General features: G+C 42.7%; 1 long non-coding RNA gene across 1 annotated transcript in view; it reads right to left on the bottom strand.

Moving 5' to 3' along the window:
• Positions 1 to 23,308, bottom strand: part of LOC309666289 — a 157,736-nt gene that overhangs the window by 54,648 nt on the left and 79,780 nt on the right. Inside the window, exon 12 of the long non-coding RNA XR_014266998.1 lies at positions 14,539 to 23,114. This is a non-coding gene — a long non-coding RNA (uncharacterized lncRNA). The remainder of the gene's footprint in view (positions 1 to 14,538; positions 23,115 to 23,308) is intronic.

Here is a 23,308-nt window from a genome sequence, read left to right as displayed (position 1 = left end):
ATGAAACTTCAAAGCTTTTGCACAGGAAAGGAAACCACAAACAAGACGAAAAGACAACCCTCGGAATGGGAGATAATATTTGCAAATGAATCATCAGACAAAGGATTAATCTCCAAAATATATAAACAGCTCATGCAGCTCAATATTAAAATAACAAACAACCCAATCCAGAAATGGGCAGAAGACCTAAATAGACATTTCTCCATAGAAGACATACAGATGGCCAAGAAGCACATGAAAAGCTGCTCAACATCACTAATTATTAGAGAAATGTAAATCAAAACTACAATGAGGTATCACCTCACACCAGTTAGAATGGTCATCATCAGAAAATCTTCAAACAACAAATGCTGGAGAGGGTGTGGAGAAAAAGGAACCCTCTTGCACTGTTGGTGGGAATGTAAATTGATACAGCTACTATGGAGAACAGTACGGAGGTTCCTTAAAGAACCAGAAATAGAATTACCATATGACCCAGCAATCCCACTACTGGGCATATACCCAGAGAAAACCATAATTCAAAAAAACACATGCACCCCAATGTTCATTGCAGCACTATTTACAATAGCCAGGTCATGGAAGCAACCTAAATGCCCCTCGACAGACAAATGGATAAAGTTGTGGTACATATATACAATGGAATATTACTCAGCCATAAAAAAGAACGAAATTGGGTCATTTGTAGAGATATGGATGGATCTAGAGACTATCATACAGAGTGAAGTAAGTCAGAAAGAGAAAAACAAATATCGTATATTAACGTATATATGTGGAACCTAGAAAATGGTACAGATGAACCGGTTTGCAGGGCAGAATTAGAGACACAGATGTAGAGAACAAACGTATGGACACCAAGGGGGGAAAGCAGCGGGGGGTGGGGGTGGTGGTGTGATGAATTGGGAGATTGGGATTGACATGTATACACTGATGTGTATAAAATTGATGACTGATTAAAAAAAAAAAAGACGCAGACCTACTAGAGAACGGACTTGAGGATATGGGGAAGGGGAAGGGGAAGCTGTGTCAAAGTGAAAGAGTGGCATGGACATATATACACTACCAAATGTAAAATAGATAGCTAGTGGGAAGCAGCCACATAGCACAGGGAGATCAGCTCGGTGCTTTGTGACCACCTAGAGGGGTGGGATATGGAGGGTGGGAGGGAGGCGCAAGAGGGAGGAGATATGGGGTTGTATGTATATGTATAGCTGATTCACTTTGTTATAAAGCAGAAACTAACACACCATTGTAAAGCAATTATACTCCAATAAAGATGTTAAAGAAATAGTATTATATAAATATTATTAGTAGTAACAGTAGTAAGTGCTCAACTAATGTTAATAGTAGTTGTTATATTAAAAAAAAAAAAAAAGGAAAAAGAAAAGGCTTTATGGCAACATCAACCTGCAAGGAGACAGGAGCCATGGTTCAAATTTGTCTCCTCGATCTGGGACTCAGAGTTTTTTGTTTTTGTTTTTTTAAATTAATTAATTTATTTATTTAATTTTGTTTATTTTTATTTTTGGCTGCATTGGGTCTTCGTTGCTGCGTGTGGGCTTTCTCTAGTTGTGGCGAGTGGGGGCTACTCTTTGTTGTGGTGCACGGGCTTCTCATTGTGGTGGCTTCTCTTGTACGGGCTTCAGTAATTGTGGCTCACGGGTTTAGTTGCTTCGCGGCATGTGGGATCTTCCCAGACCAGGGCTCGAACCCGTGTCTCCTGCATTGGCAGGCGGATTCTTAACCACTGCGCCACCAGGGAAGCTCCAGTCAAACTTTTATAAGTTAGGGGAGGATGGATTGGCAAGCAGAAGCGCTGGCAGGGCAGGTTTCGATTGGAGGGCTTTGGAACTTGGCATTTATGGGAAGATATGGTAGGAGACTTTGGCACTGGATCTTCTTGGGCAATGGACCCTTCATTTCTGAAAGGGTTCCAGTGTTCAAGTTCCAGTCATGTCCCCACAGTTTAGTTCTGGGGGCTGGGGGGAGAGGACTTTGGTTCCAGGTGTTATTTGAGGTCAAAATTTTCTCTTCTGTGCATGCTTTGCATGATTTATGGTTTTGCTCTGTTGTCTGAAAAACAACTCAGTATCTTGTTACTGACAGAGTGGGACCAGTTTAATCTTGTCCTGCAGCTGCTACAACGTGGATGAACCTTGAAAATATTATGCTAAGAAGTCAGTCACAAAAGACCACACGTTATATGATTCCATTTATATGAAATGTCCCAAATAAGTAAATCTATAGAGACAGAAAGTAGATTAGTGGTTGGGGGGCTGGCGGTTTGGGAAAAATAGGGAGTGACTGCTAATGCGTATAAGGTTTCTTTTGGGTGTGATGAAAAGTTTCTAAAATTGACTGTGGTGATGGCTGTGCAACTCTTTTAATGGATTAAAACCCACTGAACTTGAACACTGTAAATGGATGAGTTGCATGGTATGTGAATTATATGTCAATAAAGGTGTTATCTTTAAAATAAAGATTGCATACTGTATGATTCCATTTATATAACATTCTCCATCTAGAGATGGAGAACAGATTAGTGGTTTCCAGGAAGGGGAGGGGGAGGGGGTGGGCGTGAATACAAAAAGGCAGCAGGAGGGAGTTTTTTTCAGCAGTGGAACAGTTTTGTATCTTAATTGTGGTGATGGTGATGGGAATTTCTACAGGCGATCAAGCTGCATAGAATATACACACACACACAAATGAATGCAGTGTTTGGTTTTGTTTTGTTTTTAAGTGATAAAAACTGAGTAAGACCTGTAGTCCAGAATGGTAACCTGGCTTTGATACTGTACTACACCCATATAAGATGTCACTACTGGGGGAAGATAGGTGAAGGGTACAGGAGGCTCTTTGGACTAGTTTTGCAGTTTCCTACAAGCCTGCAATTATTTCAAGATAAACATTTTAAGATAGGATTAGAGTTGTCCAAAACCGGAATGCTTTCACCCATGAAATGATTTTTCCATTGCCAGAGTTTAAAAAAAGACTGGGTATTATTTTAAAATTTACAATTAATATATGCTAGAGAGGGTATGGAGAAAAGGGAACCCTCCTACACTGTTGGTGGGAATGAGAATTGGTACAGCCACTATGGAGAACAGTATGGAGGTTCCCTAAAAAACAAAAAATAGAGTTGTCATATGATCTAGCAATCCCACTCTTGGGCATATATCTGGACAAAACCATAATTCAAAAAGATACATGCACCCTAATGTTCATAGAAGCACTATTTACAATAGCCAAGACACAGAAACAACCTAAATTATCCATTGACAGATGAATGGATAAAGAAGATGTGGTATATTGCTACAATGGAATACTACTCAGCCATAAAAAAGAATGAAATAATGCCATTTGCAGCAACATGGATGGACCTAGAGATTATCATACTAAGTGAAGTAAGTCAGTTAGAGAAAAATAAACACCATGTGATACCACTTATAATGCGGAATCTAAAATATGATACAAATGAAGTTATTTACAAAACAAAAACAGACTTATAGACATAGAAAAGAAACTTATGGTTACCAAATGGGAAAGGGGTTGGGGGAGGGATAAATTAGGAATTTGGGATTCACAGATACAGACTACTACATACAAAATAGATAAAAACAAGTTCCTACTGTATAGCACAGGGAACTATATTCAATACCCTGTAATAAACCATAATGAAAAAGAACACAGAAAAGAATACATAGATTCTTTGCTGTACATCAGAAACTAACACAACATTGTAAATCAACTATACTTCAATAAAAAGTTAAATTACATTAAATTAATTTTAAAAATTTAAAAGGACTGGGTGAATCTGCATCTGGGATGCTAAAAATTGTAGAGGGCTGGCAATCGGAAAGACTTTTTTTCTACAGCCAAATCTGGATCTGGCTGTTATACAAGCCAGGGCGCCCCCTTTAGTTCTTAGGCCTGAGAATGGGATCTAGAATGCAGAGGCTCTCAGAAGCTTCCACACATTTATTGTATCTATCTTAACACATGCACATAGTAAACATAAGCCTAGAACACCAAAAGCTGTCTCGTGAAAAGAAAGTCTAATTCCCACCCTGGCTCCCCAGAGGCCACCATTTGTATCAGCTGATGTTTCCTCCTGAACACCCTGCAGCAACGCACACGCATATACTCATGTAGAGATGCGTTTTAGAAGACAGACCTTCGTGTGCTTCAATGTGTTTGTAAAGGGTTCTGGGGAGAAAGATACAAGATCCATTTAGCAGATACTGCACCCTATCTACTGCACAGTGCATATTAAAAGTTCTGAGTGTACACAGAATTATTTTTTTGGATCTGTCTCCTAGAGTAATGGAAATAAAAACAAAAATAAACAAATTGGACTTAATCAAACTTAAAAGCTTTTGCACAGAAAAGAAAACCATAAACAAAATGAAAAGCCAACCCTCAGAATGGGAGAAAATACTTGCAAATGAAGCAACTGACATGGGATTAATGTTCAAAATATACAAACAGCTCATGCAGCTCAACATCAAAAAACCAAATAACCCAATCAAAAAATGGGCAGAAGACCTAAATAGACATTTCTCCAAAGAAGACGTACAGATAGCCAATAGGCACATGAAAAGATGCTCAATATCACTAATTATTAGAGAAATGCAAATCAAAACTACAATGAGGTACCACCTCACACTGGTCAGAATGGCCATCATTAAGTGGTGCTGGGAAAACTGGACAGCTACATGTAAAAGCACCATACACAAAAATAAACTCAAAATGGATTAAAGAGCTAAATGTAAGACCAGACACTATAAAACTCTTAGAGGAAAACATAGGCAGAACACTCTCTGGCATAAATCGCAGCAAGATCTTTTTTGATCCACCTCCTTGAGTAATGAAAATAAAAACAAAAATAAACAAATGGGACCTAATGAAACTTAAAAGCTTTTGCACAGTAAAGGAAACCATAAACAAGATGAAAAGACAACCCCAAGAATGGGAGAAAATATTTGCAAACGGAACAACCGACAAGGGATGAATCTCCAAAGTATACTAACAGCTCATGTTGCTCAATATCAAAAAACCAAACAACCCACTCAAAAAAATGGGCAGAAGATCTAGATAGACATTTCTCCAAAGAAGACATACAGATGGCCAAAAAGCACATGAAAAGATGCTCAACACATCACTAATCCTTAGAGAAACAGAAATCAAAACCACAGTGAGGTATCACCTCACACTGGTCAGAATGGCCGTCATCAAAAACTCTACAAACAATAAATGCTGTCTCGAGAGGGTGTGGAGAAAAGGAAACCCTCCTACTCTGTTGGTGGGAATGTAAATTGGTACAGCCACTATGGAGAACAGTATGGAGGTTCCTTAAAAAACTAAAACTACAGTTGTCATATGATCCAGCAATCCTACTCCTAGGCACATATCCAGAAAAGATGAAAACTCTAATTTGAAAAGATACATGCACCCCAATGTTCACTGCAGCACTATTTACATTAGCCAAAACATGGAAGCAACCTAAATGTCCATCAACAGATGGATGGATAAAGAAGACGTGGTATATAAATACACACAATGGCATATTACTCAGCCATAAAAAAGAATGAAAAATGATATTTGCAGCAACATGGATGGACCTAGAGATTATCATCCTAAGTGAAGTAAGTCAAACAGAGAAAGGCAAATACTATATGACATCACTTATATGTGGAATATTAAAAAATAATACAAATGAACTTATTTACAAAACAGAAACAGACTCACAGACATAGAAAACAAACTTATGGCTACCAAAGGGGAAAGGGGGAGGGACAAATTAGGAGTTTGGGATTAACATATACGGACTACTATATGTAAAATAGATAAACAACAAGGACCTATTGTATAGCACAGGGAACTATACTCAATATCTTGTAATAACCTATAATGGAAAATATAAGAATATATACACACAAACACACACAGCTGGATCACTTTGCTGTACACTTGAAACTAACACAACATTGTAAATTAACTATACTTCAATTGAAAAAAAAAGTTCTGAGTGTTTCTCAAACTTTTTGAACATAGAACTCTTCTTTGGGGGGAGATTCTTTAAGACTTTTTCCAGTATTGGCATTTTCAGGCACCTTATCTAGGTAAATGCTCACATGGCTGGGTCATAGCTGATAAATTCGAAAACGTGTCTTCATTCCTCGACATCCCTGGTCCCTTGTGATCCTTCCCCTATTGGGGCCTCAGCTACAGCATTCTGGGCTCACAGACCCAGAAACAGAGGGCTACAGCAACACAAAAGTGTCTTTTAGATTTCTGACTTTTAAGCTACATCTTTGAGACAACATAATGAAATAACGGTTTTGAATCTCAAAAGTCAAAGCCCCAGGGGACTCAGAGCAGGCAGTTTATGGCAGAAATCATAGATTTGGATGAATGTAAGAGAATACCTTTTTCCTGACCTAGGAGAGATTAAGACCCTCTGATTGAGGAAAGGAGAAAAAAAAGAGGACAGAGAGATCAGGCGCAGGTGAGTGTCCCTGAGAAAGGGAGCATGTGATAGAGTCCCCAGGTTAGTCTGAAGATGTAAAAGCAGAAGGACCCGTGCTCACTTCCCCTTGGTAAGTCCAAGGAGAAACCAAACCTCATGGAGAAGCCACAAGTCCAGGACAGCACCAAGTGTGTTGATCAGAACTGTGTTTGCCGCAATGGATAGAAACCCTCAATACACTGAGGCATTGATTTCTCTCTCTTTTTTTTTTTGGCCATGCCCCATGGCTTATGGGATCTTAGTTCCCCAACCAGGGACCGAACCCGGGCCCCCAGCAGTGGAAGCTCCGAGTCCTAACCACTGGACCGCCAGGGAAATCCCTGATTTCTCTTTAAAGTCCGGGTTGACTGTCCAGGGCCGGAAACATGCTCCACACCATGAAGAACCCAAGCCCCTCTGTGTTGTTGCTTCGCCTTGTGTGGCCTCAACATCTGAGTCCAAGTCCTGGGCAGCAGGATGGAGGAGGGGACAGAGAAAGAGCAAAGGAACCCACATGCTCTTTCCTAAGAAAGGTCTACGGACGCTCCTGTGTATTTCCACCACATATGTTTAACCAGAAGTTAGCCACTTGGTATTATGGGTTGAGTTGAGTTCCTCAAAACTATAGGTTGAAGTCCTAACCCCCGTACCTGTGAATGTGACTTCCTTTGTGGATGTAATCAGGTTAAGATGAGGTCGGTAAGGGTGGACCCTGATCTGATATGACCGGTGCCCTGTACGAAGGGAAGAGACACAGACACACACAGGGAGAGGTCAGCCATGTGGTGAGAGAGGCAGAGACTGAATTGATGCCTGCACAAGCCAAGGAACCCAAGGATTGTCGGCAAAAATCAGAAGGCAGAAGAGGCAAGGAAGGATTCCTCCCTTAAAGTCCGCAGAGAGAGAGCAGTCTTCTGACACCTTGATTTTGGACTTCCAGCCTCCAGAACTGTAAGACGATACATTTCTGTTGTTTTAAGCCACCCAGTTTGTAGGACAAAGTGGGCAATAGGGAGCATTAAGGTTCTCAAGCGGGATAAGAGCAGGAGGAAATTTTTATTTTAAGGAGACTAGCTACCCAGTGAGCCATTAAACACTTCACAGCCAGTTTAAGAGCCAGCAGAGGCCAGACCATGAACAACCTTGAACAGCAGGCTTCATTAGTCCTCCGAGGGTGGAAATTACCCATAATGAGATGCCCTCATTTACTATCTGAGAGGAGCCTGTGTCAAGGTTGTGCCTGAAGGCAAGGCCATCAGGAGAAACCTTTCTCTCCTCCTTCACTTCATGTGCTACATAAATGGGCCAAAGACAGCCTGCGTATCGGTCGCTAGGTGTTTTATTTCTTCACTGAGGACTGAGACCTGCCCAAAGCCTGCCAGTGAGAAACTCAAAATTTTACACATCCAGCTATTTTAAACAGAGCCCAAACCAGCAGATTCCTAGCCACTTAGAGGCTGCCTACTTCGCATACCCTGCGAGACGTGGCTCGCTTCACGTCTGCCAGCTGTAGATGAGATAGAGCCTGGTAGTTATAAGACCCCAAGTGACCTTTGGAGTTCTCTGACCCGGACGCTCCTCACCACGCTCTGAGCCATGTAAGCCCGTCTCCCAGCCCCAAATCCCTGGGACTTCCCTTGTTCTCCTCCGCTTCTGGAGGGTGGCCCACTCACCAAAAGCCTCTCACGGTCTATACCGTGATGAACTTCTCCTCATGTGCACACTTGTTCCAGCACAACTGCTTCCCTCGTGGTCATATTTTTTCCCTTGATCAGCCCCCAAGTGTCTTCAACCTCATCATCGTGTCCCAGGGCCTTGCCCCACTGACTGCTTCCAGGGACTGCAGCTTAGGAGGGCTGGGGAGCCTCCTTGAACCCAGTCTTCCTGGGTGAATCCTTTGGTCTGAGACCAGAGGGGAGAGAACATACTGGGGGGGGGGCGTGGGATGGACCACCCAGGGGCCTGGAGAAGCAGCCCCTGCACAGCCCCGAGGGGCTGTTTTCAGGATGCAGTCAGGATGCATCAAGAAAGGATACCTTCCTCGTGAAACAAGCCAGACAGAGAAAGACTAATACCACATGGAATCAATGAGTCACTTCTATGTGGAATCTTAAAAAAAGTCAAACTTGGGCTTCCCTGGTGGCACAGTGGTTGAGAATCTGCCTGCCAATGCAGGGGACACGGGTTCGAGCCCTGGTCTGGGAAGATCCCACATGCCGCGGAGCAACTCGGCCCGTGAGCCACAATTACTGAGCCTGCGCGTCTGGAGCCTGTGCTCCGCAACAAGAGAGGCCGCGATAGTGAGAGGCCCGCACATCGCGATGAAGAGTGGCCCCCGCTTGCCGCAACTAGAGAAAGCCCTCGCACAGAAACGAAGACCCAACACAGCCATATAAATAAATAAATAAATAAACCCAAAAGTAAAAAAAAAAAAAAAAAGTCAAACTCATAGAAACAGAGTAGAAAAGTGGTTGCTAGGGGCTGGGGTGTGGGGGGAATAGGGCGGGGTGGGTAAAAGGGAACGAACTTCCAGCTGTAAGGTGAATAAAGTCTTGTTACCAAGTCCAAGCTTGTACTGCTCGCTGCACGACAGGCCAATAAATCGAGAGAGGAGGTGTTGGGGCAAGGAGTAGCTACTTCATTTGGAAAGCCAGCAGATGGAGAAGATGGTGGACTCATGTCCCAAGTTAGAACTCAGGCTTCTTTTATACTAAAACGGGAGGGAGGAAAGTCAAACATTTCCTGGTTCCCGTCAGCCCCCTGAGGGGATTGTTCATTTCTTCCTTCCTGCAGTCATTTCACAGGTGGGCTTGCTTAGGATGTTTCCTGTGAGCTAAATGAAGGTATTTTAGCTTAATGCTCATTACCTGGGAGGCAAGGTTCCCAGAGACAGGCCATTATGTGTAATTTAAGCTTATAGGCAACATCCCTTCAGTGACTAACTCGTAATAGAACACAAAGCTTCTTCCCTATTACAGTTCCCCACTGTCGATGTCCATTCCACAGTCTTATGGGAAAGGGACAAAGACCGCTCTGGTTACTTCTGGAGACAACAAGTATCCTTAAAACCTTTAGTCAGTCCTGTTTTATCTACAACTACTTGAACCTGATGGAACCCCTTAGCACTGTGTGGTCCAATGTGTAACTGAACTTGAAGTTTTGGTTCCAGTTCCCAATACATATACTCAATTCCTGTGCTATTTATTTGGAAACAAATTGGCTGACCCTTCTCCAGCTGCAACGAAATTCCCACCTCCTTCAATTGCATAGGCAGACTTGTTGGAGGCAAGGTCATGAACAGAGGTTAGTACACAGCCCAAAGTTTTAACATCATTGGCAACTGCTAGGTCTTTTAGAGCATTTACAGATTCTCCTTCCTGAGCAGACGCCTGGAATGGCGTACCATACAATATTTCAAAGGGGCTAAATTTCAGCCTGCTTCTGGGAGCCACCGATCAGTAGCAGGGCAACTGGCAAGGCCTTATCCCAAGTTAAATTAATCTCTTGACATAAGCAATGTTTTTTAATGTACGACTCATTTTCTTGGTTTACCCTGTTGATTGTGGTCTCCAGGAGGAATGTAGTTTCAATGCCTTAATCCAAATCAGGGGATCATTTCCCTAAGGAGGGCTTTAACCATTTCAGAGACTTTCTGTCCAGGTGGGATATGCTTCCCCCCATCCTGAAAAAGTGTCCACAGACACTAGCAGGTTATCTGAAATTTCTTGCAGCTCAAGGCATTTGAGTAAAGTCTATTTTCTGGTCCTTGATGGGGCAGGTTCCTCTGTGTTGAGTCTCCATCTGGGAAGGTCTGACAGCAGTCTTTGGGTTATTTTTAGCACAAATCATGCAATTTTGAGTGACTCGCTGGATGGCATTTTGTAGGTTAGGCCCCCCTATATATATTTTTGAATCGCTTGTAAGGTGGCAAATCTCCTGTAATGGGTGCTATCATGAATGTGCTGCAGCACAGGGTCCAGAGTACCTCAGGGATCAAAACAATTGTGCACTGCATTTCCAGCCGGGTTAGGTGTGATCCAAGTGAAACCCCACTCTTTGTCCTTTTCTGAATACACTGGCTGGTATTTTGACAGGTCAATCTGTGGGAGAAGTGATGCTCTTGCCTCAGAGGATATTGTTTTAGATCAGGTGTCCCATCATCCCTTTGTAATGGGATTCGTATTGGCCATGTGTTTTTGGCCTTCCCTGGGGTGCCACTGGCACACACTTCTGGTCTTACCTTTTCATAGACCTGGCATGGGGGCGGGAGCAGGCGGGGAGGAGCTCTGTTTCCTTTCCTGGGGTTTTCATGAGCACCACCTGTAGGCTTAAAGCATGTTCTGGAGCGACTCTGATGTCAAGCTGTCCTGGTGAAAATCTTCAGGGTGAGCTCTATCAGAAAGTTAATCAGCTCATTCCCCACTGTCAATTTTACCTGGGGCTCTTGTGGGGAATTAAGCACCTCAAGTCCAAGGGAGGCCCTGGGCCTCCTCATTCATCAGAGTGTTCCTCTCTTTCTGCCATATGAGAGGCTCTCATCTTCTTGTTTTTCTTCTTCTGTTCTCGTCTAGGGCCATCTGTTTTCCAACGTTCTTCCCCAATGGTGGCTTACCTCTCTTTGGTTTATTAACCTTCTGGGGATCCAATGCCATTGCCAACAAGTGGCGTTTTGTTTCATTTTTGCAGCTTCTTTCTTCTGTTGTTGTTCCCTGTCGAACACTTTAAAAGCAACATCTACCAATCAAGAAGGGTTTATTCCAAATGCACCATCTAATTTTTGCAACTTTCTCCTGATATCTGAGGCACTTTGCCCCCCTCAAAAAGGTCAAATTTACCATTCTAATATTCTCAGGGGCCTCAAGATCTGCATTAAGATGATGTCTGTAGGCCTGATAAATCCTTCCCAAAAATTCAGAGAGGTCTTCATTTGTTTTTGTTTTGTTTTGTTTTTGCTACTTTGGTTCCCCTTTTCAAAGCCCTGCCAAGATGCACTAATAAGTAGTGCTCTAACAAGGGCATTCCTCCCTCTCTGGGGCCCCAATTTGGTTCAGCTGTGGGTCCTGCCAAGTGGGTTTCAGGTGTAGAGGATCCTCGCTATAAAGGAGGGTTGTGATCGATCGTTGCAATTAAACAACTCCAAGAAACCAAGCTGGCTGGTCATTTGCATTTAGCCCCCTATACACAATAACAGCAGTGGCAATTGCCCTGCCCTGGGAGTGGTTCTTGGCCCAAATTGGCTGCCTTGTTGGGCCTTAGATGGTGATACCAGACCAAGTCCCTGTGCCCCAGAAACTAACACAGGATTTTCTAATTGATCCCTAGAAGGAGGGGAAGTCCCGAGCCCAAGGGTCAGGAATTGGGGTTGGAAAGGAAAGGAAGGTGGTGGAAGGGGTGGATATATTGGTATAACAGCCAGAGTGGCTGGGACAGCTAGCTGAGCTGGAGGAGTTAAGGTTTGAAGCAACATATCCTCATTCTGATTCCCTTCCTTTTGTTTTCCCTGATGTAATAACACAAATGCTTGCACATAAAGGATTTCATCAGTCTTTCCCACTTCTTCACAAAATAGCTACAGAGTCCTTCAAAAGCCACTATAAAACCATAAATAGCAATTGATCATCTCTAACCATTAAGACTGCCTTTTTGCTTTAGGGTCAACCAATCAGGATTACAATGCAATTGAAAAGAAACTCGGCTACTGCTGTGACATACAATTTAAGATTAAAATTATGACTGATATCATTTACCAGAATATACCAGAATTTTAGGAGTTCCATATAATTTCTAGAACATGTATATTAGTAACATTTACTTATATGATACAATCTAAGAAGTTTTATTGCCATTTGATAATGTTTCCCATGTAATTTAACATACCAAATAAACCTAGTTTAATATTCCTCTGAGATGGAGAGAAAACAAATAATTTGAGGTGTTCCAGGGACCCTTTAGAAAACCTCAAAGTTAGCTAGAGGTGAAACGAATTCATTTAGAATTTGATCTTTGGAATTTTCTCAAAAATATCAAAAAGTTTTAATCAGTGATAATAAAAGATCTCAATGGCAAATACAGATCACTTAAACAAAGAAACTCACAATTACCAAAAGCAGGTCAATATTTGAAGAAAACTTTGCCCTCTTAGAGAATCGAATTCAGGTTTTGTACCCTTTTACCTTTAACATTCATTTTCTTAATTAAGTTCGATCTTATCTTAGCCAATTCTGACCATGCACAAAATTCTTTCAGCGTTCCTCCTCCACAAACCTTCCACAACTTTTTGTATCCATATTAATCAGTCCCTCACTTTCTTTTCCGTTCAGAAACAATCAGCTCTAGGACAAAACCACCTTTTTCCCTTTAACAAAATGCATTTTCATTTCTCATACCTTCTTTGCTGAAAACACACATCTTACGTTTTTGCATACCGAAATCTTTCACTTATAATTTTTAAACTTAAAACCTTAATCTCTAGTGAAAACCAAGAAGCAAGTAATTCACTGGCATACTAGCATTTTTTGATTGACAAACTTATGCTTTAGTCTTCCTCTCCTAAGAAGGCAAAGGTAAGTAAACTTAGACCTGCCCAGCAATTAATGTTCCAATATTTTATCCTATTTGAAATGACCCAGATAGTCAATGAATTCTCTTCCTTTAACTTACCTTCATTTCAAGTTACGAAAATCTAGAGGTTATTTTAGATAGATGTTCCCAAAACATAATTATTCCTATAGAGTTCACCTAAAACTCTTACCTCATTTGCCTCTATTTTATTTAATTAAAAGCTTTGTCATATTGTTATTTTTCTTGCTGACAAACTTTGTTAACAGGAATAATGTCTTATTTGATTTCTAGTAAACCTAGGTACAATAAAAGTATTATACTTAATGTTGATGACTTTAAAGTATTAATCACACCAACAAGCTTAATCTAACTTTAATACCAGATATTAATTCAATACTGAATATTTCCTGAACCCGAAATTCATTATGGCCAGTTTTTTTTATATTTGAGTATTTATATAAGCACTTAATTTCCTTTAAGCCAGTTAAATAGAGCTCTTCTACAAATTAATTCTGGCAATGCCACACATCTATAACACACGTACAAATACAAACACAGGGACCTCATAGTTCCCATTCCAAAATTTCAGCCATGAATCAGGTACAACAAGGTAAAACCCATTAGTTACAAAAGAGATTGGATTCAAATTGGGTTTCTGGCAGATGGGACAAATCAAGATCACCTGTCTGGATGACTAAACACTTTTTACTAACATTTATGGAAAAGACACTTCTATTTCTATTTGTAGCTTTTGGTGATTTTAGGAACAAAGTGGAACCTTTTCATCCTGAGAATGTCGCACTCTTAGACAAGAACAGACACATTTTTTTTGTTTTTGTTTGTTTCCCTGTTCCTTTCCTCCATTTGATATCAGTAAAAGTTTTAAAATCACAAAACTGATTTTGGCTGTAAATGGACAAACAGTACCAAACAAAATGAAATGAAAAACCCAAAGGACAAACAGAAAATCCTAAATAAACGCTCAAGTTTGGTCTTGGGGTTTTACGTATACCAACGACACAGGAGACCATAAATTACATAATTAACGCAGTAAGGGTAGCAGTCCGTGGTGCACAGGGTCCCAAGATAACCCTGCATAAAGCCCTTGTGGAGATTCTAACAGGTACTGTGGCCACACATTGTTACAATAAAATATCGTCTTCCTCTCACCCATGGGTTCATAGCTGTAATCAGATCGCATATCCAAATTGCGCCTCAGAGGACTTTCTTTAGGGATAGTTGAAACATTTCCCACTTTTAAAGACAGAAATTCAAGACAAACAAAACACAAACTTCACACACAAATGCTAGCATCCAAAGAAACAAACTAACTGGTTCCCAAATCGGATAAAAGACCAACAGCTATTTCCTCTCTCCAACAGGGTACCCCAAACAAATTGGCTTACTCCAGAGAAAAAGCCCCAAACAGAGAGGAAATAAAGTTCCTGGCTGTACACAGCAAAGTGACTTACCCTACTATGTGGAGCCCACCAGCTTCCAAATGCTTCTTGCTCCAACTGCCAAGCGCTGGGGCAGCAAGTGCCACTTTGGGGAATTTTGAAGGGAAGATCCTCAGCACAAGTGGTTCCAGCAGCTGCTAGGGCCTTAACTGAAAATTCCCAAACTGGACTAGCTAGCCATGAGCATCAAGGCTCTTGGCTGGATCCCCAAAATTTGTTACCTAGTTCAAGCTCATATTGCTTGCCACACAACAGGCCAATAAATTGAGAGACAAGTTGTTGGGACAAAGAACAGTAACCTTATTTGGAAAGCCAGCGGACTGAGAAGATGGTGAACTCGTATCCCAAGTTAGAATGCAGGCTTCTCTTATACTAAAAGGGGAGGGAGTAAAGTCGAACACTTCCTGGTTCCCGTCAGCCTCCGTAGGGGCTGTGTTAATTTCTTCCTGCCTGCAGCCATTCGCAGGTGGGCCTGATCAGGATGTTTACTGCGAGCTAATCAAAGTTATATTAGCTTAATGCACATTACCTGGGAGGCAGGGGTCCCAGAGATGGGCCATTATGTATACTTTAAGCTTATAGGCAACATCCTTTTAGTGATTAACTTGTAGTATATAGAATACAAAGGTTCTTCCCTATTACAGTCTGAGGATCTAACTTAAAACTTGGTTACTATAGTTGAAAACACTATTGTATAACTGAAATTTGCTAAGAGAATAGAACTGAAATGTTCTCACCAAAAAAGACAAATGTTTAAAGTGATGGATGTTTTAATTAACCCAATGGGGGGAATCATTTCACAATGCAAACATATAATTTCACATGCAGCAAATCACCATGATGCACACTTTTAAAAAGCTTACAACTTTATGTCAATTATACCTCAATAAAACTGAGGTATAGGGCTACATCTGGACGTTCACTGAGTTCAGCACAAATGATCACCTTCAGAGCAGAGGCTGAGGTATAGAGTCTAGAACTGAGGTTCTAACGCATCCGAGAATCCAAACTCCTGGAGGGCTGGAACCTTGTCTAATTCATTACTGTATCCCCAGTCCTTGGAACAGGGCTTGGCTCAAAGATGGCCCTTAATACACACTGAACAAAGGAAAGGAGGAGGAGTGACCTCCTTCCAGGGACACTCCACAAGCTGGGCTGAACCAGGTTCTGTGGCCATGTGAGGAATAGCCCCCTGGCCTTTTGGGTCCAAAAGATACCATCCCTCACCCCACCCACACATGCAAATACCAGCGAGTAGATGCCTGCAGTGTAGGAATGTCCAGCCTGGCCTCTGTGGCGACAGACCCACATTTTTCACTATCTGCTGAACACGTGGAGCAGGACGAAGGGGACACAGCTGGCACCCCGGCTGCCTACAACTTGGCTCTAGCCAACTCCCCCCACCCCCCATGTACACCTCAGCTTGTGGAGCTGACTTTTTGATCCCCAGGGTGGTATTTCCCGCCTCCGCCCTCCCCATTCAGGAGAAGCCCCCCATCGCTGCCTAAACCCCCCTCAGCCTTCCCAGGCAGAATCAAAAGTCAGCGATGGATTCCTCAGCGGGGCCTTCTCCTCCACCCTGCCCCACCCCACGGCCACCACTCCTGGAACAGACGGCGGTGCCGGCACTGAACACTGAATTCAGAAGGCGGAGCATCTGGGGGTAAAGAAGAGGTGAATTGGGGGACACGCGAGAGGAGGTGCCTGTGGGACACCCAGGAGGAGAGCAAGCTGCGTCTCTCAGACGCTATCTTACTCCTCGCCCGGCACCATTCTTCGCAACCCTTGACTAGCTTCCCCGGCGTCCAACTCTGCTCACCTCCAACTCCTCCACTCCGGCCCAGATACCGTCGACGTCACGGGATTCCCACTATCTCATTGGTCGACATTTCCTCTCCCCGCCCATGCGTGGGAAGGAGGGCGAGCCATGGTCCCTGGGGATCAGGGAAGGGGGTTTCCGTGGTGATTGCAAACTGGCTGCACCCGAAGCGCCCACGTGGTCCTCCCCCAATCCGCTCTACTGGATGAGATTCCCCCAGGGCAGAGGCTGCTACATCCGCTGTGCCTGGAAACCGGAGACCGGATTCGCCCTCCTCCCGACGGAACCCCTAGCACAGCGCCGAAAGGAGGCGCGTCGAGGGAGGCGGGCGCCCAGCCTCCAGCAGCACTAGAGTCTGGTAGCCTCTAGATTTGTTTTTCGCATCATGGCCTTGGATTAGTCTCTCCTCTGGGCATCTGTTTCTTATGTAGAATCGGAGAAAAGGGACTGTCCGCCCTGATCCGCGAGCAGCTTCCGCTTCAGAATAAGAGATTCTTAACCAGGAGCCTGCATTCCTAACCCGGCCTTGCCTCCGACCTCAGTTTCCTCATCTGTAAAATATGAATGTTGCGATTTGGAACATGGGAGAGGGGGTGGAGGGGTATTAGAGCCCTTTCAGGCCTGTGGCTGTAAGCCTGGGATCTCTCTCAATGGCCGGGTGTCTTCGAGGGGTTCAAGATGAAGGCACCTGCCCCAGGTCCCACAGTTATGAAGTAACTGAGTCATTTCCAGCTCTTCTAAACAGCAAGACCCTGAGTGATCTTTCAGAGCCTCAGTTTCTTCATTTGTAGACTGAGGACTGTGAACCCCTCTTCCCTGGGGTGTCCCTATAATTATGTGAAAAATACGTAGAGTAAGTGCCAAGCACAAGGTACTTAATAAAAGCTCATTATAATGGATTTAATTTTTAGTAACAAAAACGCAGTCTCATTAAATATGTATTCACTGTTGTGTCACGCTTATTCTGTTAAATCTCTTTTCCCCTTTGTCTAGTCTGGCTTCTCCTGCTCTTCTCCTCCCCCACCCCTGCCCCCATTTCTGTAATTCCCAGGGACTCAGCTTGCTTCTCTCTCATCCTGGTCACTTTACAATCCCCTCCTTGAGATCTGTACTCCAACCTGCTGTAGAGTCGAATAAAACCCTCTCTCTTCTTGTCCTCACTATGCCCAAAGGCAAGGCCACACAACTTTGCTATAATTAGGGGTTTTGTAGTTTTTACTATAGGAACACAGTTGGGGACAGGAAAAGTAAGGAACCAGGGGCAATTATGAAGCTCAGGGAAATGATACCAAGATGTAACATGACTCCTCTGCCAGGTACTTAAATAGTAGCATCCCTCTGGGTACTGACCCAAGCTCACTTCTCACCTTAAGTGCCATCTCTGCAGAGAGTCCCCAAATCTCTGTTGCCAGCTCAGATCTCTCCTGACCTATGGACTCAGCTGTGTATTGCATAACGTCTTCATTCTTTCATTCAAGAACATGGATCTCTCCACTTCTCTGGGTAGGTCTCCAGAGGAATAGGCCCGTGAAAGACCAGTCCCCACTTCTGATCTAACAGCCTGCAGAGGGATGGACCAGACAGGAACCAGCCTACCTCTGCCAACAGGAATGAGGCCATGCCCTGTGAGAGAACCAAGGCCCCTGAAATACACATTTTGCTTGTTCTTTTTTTTTTTTAATATATTTATTTTTGGCTGCGTTGGGTCTTCGTTGTTGCATGCGGGCCTTCTCTAATTGCGTCTAGCGGGGGCTACTCTTCGTTGCGGTGTGCAGGCTTCTCATTGAGGTGGCTTCTCTTGTTGCGGAGCACAGGCTCTAGGTGCGCGGGCTTCAGTAGTTGTGGCTCGCAAGTTCTAGAGTGCAGGCTCAGTAGTTGTGGCGCACGGGCTTGGTTGCTCCGTGGCATGTGGGATCTTCCCAGAACAGGGCTCGAACCCGTGTCCCCTGCATTGGCAGGCAGATTCTCAACCACTGCGCCACCAGGGAAGCCCCATTTTGCTTGTTCTGATGATGAATTGAGACCTGCTAGACTCTGTTCCCCACCCCAGGGAAGAACTGAAAGTAGACCCCAGAGCAGTGAAGCCTTGGTCCAAGAGTGGTCCATGTGGAACACAGAAATCTTTCCGTATGCTGTTTTCTCCTTTCTCACTCCTCTAGTTAATTTAGGCCTTCTGGAACCCAAGGCTCACAAAACCTTTCATGAAAGGGCCACAGTTTATGTCATCACACTCATCTCTCATGGATCCCTTTCCCCTCAAAATGTACCTTGAAGTCTTTGCACGAGAGCTTCCTCCTGCCTAGAACTTGCCCTGCTCCTTGTTCCAGCCCTGCCACCTGCATTTTCACCAGGCTATTTGCTGCTACCCATCTTTCTGACCTCAGTTTAGAAGTCACTTCCTCTAGGAAGGCTTCCTGAACCTCAAAAATTGGTTGAATATTATTCACAGGTGCATATCAAAGGATATAGGAATGCAGTGACACAATGTGTAGGATTTGTTTAAAATACAAGAAAGAAAGAGAGAAAGAAAGAGGAAGGAAGGAGGGAAGGAGGAAAGGAAGGAAAGAAGAAAGAAAGAAAGAAGGGAAGGAAGAAAGGAAGGAGGGAAGAGAGAAAGAAAAAGAAAGAAAGAAAGAAAGAAAGAAAGAAAGAAAGAAAGAAAGAAAGAAAGAAAGAAAGAAAGAAAGAAAGAAAGAAAGAAAGAAAGAAAAGAAAGAAAGAGAAAGGAAGGAAGGTTGGTTATCAAGGGTGGCCAAATTTTTATACTTATTGAAGTTGGAGAACTGTTATATGAGGATTCATTATACTATTCTCTCTACCTTTGCATATATTTGAAATTTTACCAGTTAAAAAAAAAAAGAGGAGGGACTTCCTTGGTGGTCCAGTGGTTGAGACTCCACACTTCCACTGCAGGGGGCATGGGTTTGATCCCTGGTCTGGGAACTAAGATCTCACATGCCGTGCAGCACAGCCAAAAAAATAAATAAATAAAATAAAATAAAAACTTTCTTAAAGAAAAATAAAAAAGAGGAAAAGCACATATACACATACACAAAATCTCGGTTAGAAGTGACAAGGCCAGACACAGACCCTTCGACTTTTGTGTCTCTGGCCAATGTCCTGTTCTTTGTCTCATGAGTGATTAACTAAGATGAGAACTCTCATCCCCTGTGTCCCCTAGCTAGACACAGAGATAAACATTTTCTGTTTAGCTGACTGAGACTTCCCCTGATTCAAAACAATCCCAACTGTAAATTCCTCACACCTGTAACCTATCTATTCCTCCCTATAAAAGTCTGAATCAAAACCACCCTGCCTAGACACTCTGATCTTTGTATCTGTGGGGCTCCCCCCTGAGGAAATGGACTGAATAAAATCAATCTCCTTATTTGTCCACATTGTCTTTGACAGGAGTCCCTTCTATGGTTTCCATAGAATTCTTCTCCATCATAGATGTCATGCTGAACTGTAACTGCTTGTCTGTCTTCCCCAGTATCCAGCATGATAAAAATGGGGAATTCCTTCCATGTCCAGTGAAGGACTCAGCACTTTCACTGCTGTGGGCCCAGATTCGATCCTTGGTTTGGGGAACTAAGATCCCAAAAGCCATGCATCGTGGCCAAAAATAAATAAAATTAATTAATTAATTACATTAATTTAAAGATGGTCAATCTGTGACTGTTCTTTCTGGTAATGACTATCTACCAGACAGCGTAATATTTTATTCTGGCCCTCCTAGTTTGAAGGAATAATGCATACCAAATGTTTATTGCAGAATGCTTATCTTTCTGTTCTCTGTAACAAGAAAATGGAACCCAGCCCATTTAGAAATTTTATACTTTTAATAAACAAATTGAAAAGAAGGGCGTCCAGATCACAGCCTTGTGTTGGGTTTGCTGACAGTTCAGTTTGGACACTGTTTCCATAGAGATCTGGCCTCCCCTTTTCCAGTGACAGACAGCTAACAGTGGTTCTCAATCTTAGCTCACCTGGGAGTCTTAAAAAATACTGATGCCTGGGCCCCAGCCCCAGAAATTCGGATGCAGTTGATCCAGTGCGTGGCCTGGGCAACAGATTCTTGAAAGTTCCTCAAGTGATTCCAATGTGCAGCCAAAATTGAGAATCACTGTTAGATCGAAGCAGAGCATCATCAGTGTTCCCTCCTGGCAGACTGGTGGGAGCATCCTTGGTGGGACAATGGATGGCACATCACTGGGACTGGCAATCTGACTGGCAGTGATGCCAGCAATCTCAGTGAAGACAGCTCTAGACAACTACAGATAACCCAGCATCACCAATCTCGACTGGTGGCAGGAAGTCAGCTCTGATCTCATCACCAAGAGGCCCAGACAGGGAGACTGATCTTCAGCCAGACAACAAAAGCAGCTGAAGGAGCTGGATGACGACCAAGTGGAGTAGGGAGGCTTGTGCTACCCAGGTCTGTGCAGTTGTCAATCGCAGTTTCCTCATCTGTAAAATGGTGATAAAAATACTACCTGCCTCATAACCCTCTCAGACTTCAGACAATACTACAAAACTATAGTAATCAAAACAGCATGGTATTGGAACAAAAACAGACATATGGATCAGTGGAACAGAATAGAGAGCCCAGAAATAAACCCACACACCTACGGTCAATTAATCTTTGACAAAGGAGGCAAGAATATACAATGGAGAAAAGAGAGTCTCTTCAGCAAGTGGTGTTGGGAAAGTTGGACAACTGCAAGCAAATCAATGAATTTAGAACACACCCTCACAACATATACAAAAATAAACTCAAAATGACTTAACGACTTAAATGTAAGACATAACACCATAAAACTCCTAGAAGAGAACATAGGCAAAACATTCTCTGACATAAATCGTACCAATGTTTAATTAGGTCAGTCTCCCAAGGCAATAGAAATAAAAGCAAAAACAAACAAATGGGACCTAATCAAACTTATAAGCTTTTGCACAGCAAAGGAAACCATAAACAAAATGAAAAGACAACCTACGGACAGGGAGAAAGTATTTGCCAATGATGTGACCAACAAGGGTTGCAAACAGCTTACATAACTCAATAACAGAAAAACAAACAACCCAATCCAAAAATGGGCAGAAGATCTAAATAGACATTTCTCCAAAGAACACATACAGATGGCCAATAGGCACATGAAAAGATGTTCAACATTGCTAATTATTAGAGAAATGCAAATCAAAACTACAATGAGGTACCACCTCACACTGGTCAGAATGGCAATCATTAAAAAGTCTACAAATAATAAACCCTGGAGAGGGTGTGGAGAAAAGGGAACCCTCCTACACTGTTGGTGGAATGTAAATTGGTGCAGCCACTATGGAAAACCTCCAGTATGGAGGTTCCTCAAAAAACTAAAAATTGGGTTGCCATATGATCCAGCAATCCCACTCCTGGGCATATATCCAGAAAAAACTATAATTCAAAAAGATACATGCACCCCAGTGTTCATAGCAGCACTATTTACAATAGCCCAGTCATGGAAGCAACTGAAATGTCCATTGACAGATGAATGGATAAAGCAGATGTGGTACATACATACAATGGAATACTACTCAGCCATAAAAAAGAATGAAATAATGCCATTTGCAGCAACATGGATGGACCTAGAGATTATCATACTAGGCAAAGTAAGTTAGAAAGAGAAAGACAAATACCATATGGTATCACTGATATGTGGAATCTAAGATATGACACAAATGAACTTATCTACAAAACAGAAGCAGACTCACAGACACAGAGAACAGACTTGTGGTTGCCAAGGGTTTGGGGGGAGGGATGGATTGGGAGCTTGGGATTAGCAGATACAAACTATTATATATAGAATGGATAAATAACAGGTCCTGCTGTATAGCACAGGGAACTATACTTAATATCCTGTAATAAACCATAATGGAAAAGAAAAAAAAAATACTACCTGCCTCATAAGTAGTTATAGGGAATAAACAAGTTAACATATATGAAGTGTTACTAAGTGGTATGTAAGTCTTAGCTGCTGTTGTGGTTTGGAGAGGTGAGGAAATTGGGCAGTGTTTCAGTGGATAAAATAAGATTTTTTTCATACATCTCCTCCCCGACCAGTATGGTCTCCTCATATGAAGGTGTTCACAGTTTACATTGTTTTTAGTTCCTATCTTAATGAAAAAAATGGTAATGTTCATACTGTCTTTGTGTAAATGAACTTTGGCTTCATAAGTCATGTAGTTTTCATGTATTGATACTAACAGGCTTCATGTTCTGGCAAGCTTGTGATCATTGCAATTTCCTCCTTTGGAGCATCAGCAAGACACTGGGGTTTATACTAGGACTTGCCGTGTTGGAGAAGGCAGCTCTTACCCGCTGGGGCCGTGGAGTGGGTTTGGAAGGGACCCCAGGTTTCTCTACCAACCAAATGCTGTGCTTATATCTGTGGCCTGAACTCATGGTTTAGCTTATTGGAGAAAAGACACTTAAGAGGCTGAAACTTTGGGGCCAGGACAGTTGGGAGTGGCAGGCCCTGTCTGTGCAAAGTCACTAGGTTATCTATCCTGAGTAGAGAGATATAATGATGAAGGCACCCACCTGCTATTCTCCAGGGATGCTGACCTATGCTGGTCAGGTCTGTGTTACCACCAGAGTTCCTCCTATTCCCCTTGAGGTGTTGACTCTTCAGATATCAAACACGGAGCACAGGCACAGCAACTCCACCTGCTGACAGGATTAAACTAGAATATTCTGCCCTCACAGGGCAATCCCATTTCTCTTGCTCTGCTGAAGGAAAAAGGCCCAAGAACTGTCAACAGTTTTGATCAAAAGCAATCGACACAAGGGAAAAAAATACTTTATCAGAACAAGAGAGACTATAGACTATTTTCTAATCCCCTGGAAAAGTATGCATCTTTTGAAAGGATTTGTTGTATCTGAAATCCAAATTCTGAAATTCAGTTCCTGGTACCTACCAAAAG

Source organism: Balaenoptera physalus, assembly GCF_965194825.1.
Source record: "Balaenoptera physalus genome assembly, chromosome: 8".
Lineage (NCBI taxonomy): Eukaryota > Metazoa > Chordata > Mammalia > Artiodactyla > Balaenopteridae > Balaenoptera > Balaenoptera physalus.
The sequence above is the reverse complement of the archived record's forward strand: the minus strand, read 5'-3'. Positions and strand labels throughout refer to the sequence as shown.